The following is a 1673-nucleotide window of genomic DNA, read 5'->3' as shown; positions in this document are numbered from 1 at the left end:
CAGGAACTGATTAGGAACAGTCAGCATGGTTTTGTGTGAGGAAAATCATGTCTCACGAATTTGATTGAGTTTTTTGAAGGGGTAACCAAGAAGATAGATGAGGGCTGTGCAGTAGACGTGGTCTACATGGACTTCAGCAAAGCCTTTGACAAGGTACCGCATGGTAGGTTGTTACATAAGGTTAAATCTCATGGGATCCAAGGTGAGGTAGCCAATTGGATACAAAATTGGCTTGACGACAGAAGACAGAGGGTGGTTGTCGAGGGTTGTTTTTCAAACTGGAGGCCTGTGTCCAGCGGTGTGCCTCAGGGATCGGTGCTGGGTCCGCTGTTATTTGTTATTTATATTAATGATTTGGATGAGAATTTAGGAGGCATGGTTAGTAAGTTTGCAGATGACACCAAGATTGGTGGCATTGTGGACAGTGAAGAAGGTTATCTAGGATTGCAACGGGATCTTGATAAATTGGGCCAGTGGGCCGATGAATGGCAGATGGAGTTTAATTTAGATAAATGTGAGGTGATGCATTTTGGGAGATCGAATCGGGCCAGGACCTACTCCGTTAATGGTAGGGCGTTGGGGAGAGTTATAGAACAAAGAGATCTCGGAGGACAGGTTCATAGCTCCTTGAAAGTGGAGTCACAGGTGGATAGGGTGGTGAAGAAGGCATTCGGCATGCTTGGTTTCATTGGTCAGAACATTGAATAGAGGAGTTGGGATGTCTTGTTGAAGTTGTACAGGACATTAGTAAGGCCACACTTGGAATACTGTGTACAGTTCTGGTCACCCTATTATAGAAAGGATATTATTAAACTAGAAAGAGTGCAGAAAAGATTTACTGGGATGCTACTGGGACTTGATGGTTTGACTTATCGGGAGAGGTTGGATAGACTGAGACTTTTTTCCCTGGAGAGTAGGAGGTTTAGGGGTGATCTTATAGAAGTCTATAAAATAATGAGGGGCATAGATAAGGTAGATAGTCAAAATCTTTTCCCAAAGGTAGGGGAGTCTATAACGAGGGGGCATAGATTTAAGGTGAGAGGGGAGAGATACAAAAGGGTCCAGAGGGGCAATTGTTTCACTCAAAGGGTGGTGAGTGTCTGGAACGAGCTGCCAGAGGCAGTAGTAGAGGTGGGTACAATTTTGTCTTTTAAAAAGCATTTGGACAGTTCCATGGGTAAGATGGGTAAAGAGGGATATGGGCCAAGTGCAGGCAATTGGGACTAGCTTAGTGGTATAAACTGGGCGACATGGACATGTTGGGCCGAAGGGCCTGTTTCCATGTTGTAACTTCTATGATTCTCTGATTCTACAGCCCCGCAAATTTTTCCTTTTCAAATATTTCTCCAATTCCCTTTTGAAAGTTACTATTGAATCTGCTTCCACCGCCCTTTCAGGCAGCGCGTTCCAGATCATTGGAACTCTGCGTCAAAAAAATGTTTCCTCATGTCGTCTCTGGCTCTTTTGCCGATCACCTTAAATCTTCGTCCCCCGGTTACCGACCCTCCTGCCACTGGACACAGTTTCTCTTATTTACTCTGTCAAAACCATTCATAATTTTGAACACCTCTATCAAATCTCCCCTTAACCTTCTCTGCTCTAAGAAGAACAATCCCAGCTTCTCCAGTCTCTCCACATAACTGAAGTCCCTCATCCCTGGTACCATTCTAGTA

This window comes from Heptranchias perlo, chromosome 12, assembly GCF_035084215.1.
Source record: "Heptranchias perlo isolate sHepPer1 chromosome 12, sHepPer1.hap1, whole genome shotgun sequence".
Lineage (NCBI taxonomy): Eukaryota > Metazoa > Chordata > Chondrichthyes > Hexanchiformes > Hexanchidae > Heptranchias > Heptranchias perlo.
This window is presented reverse-complemented; position numbering follows the sequence as displayed.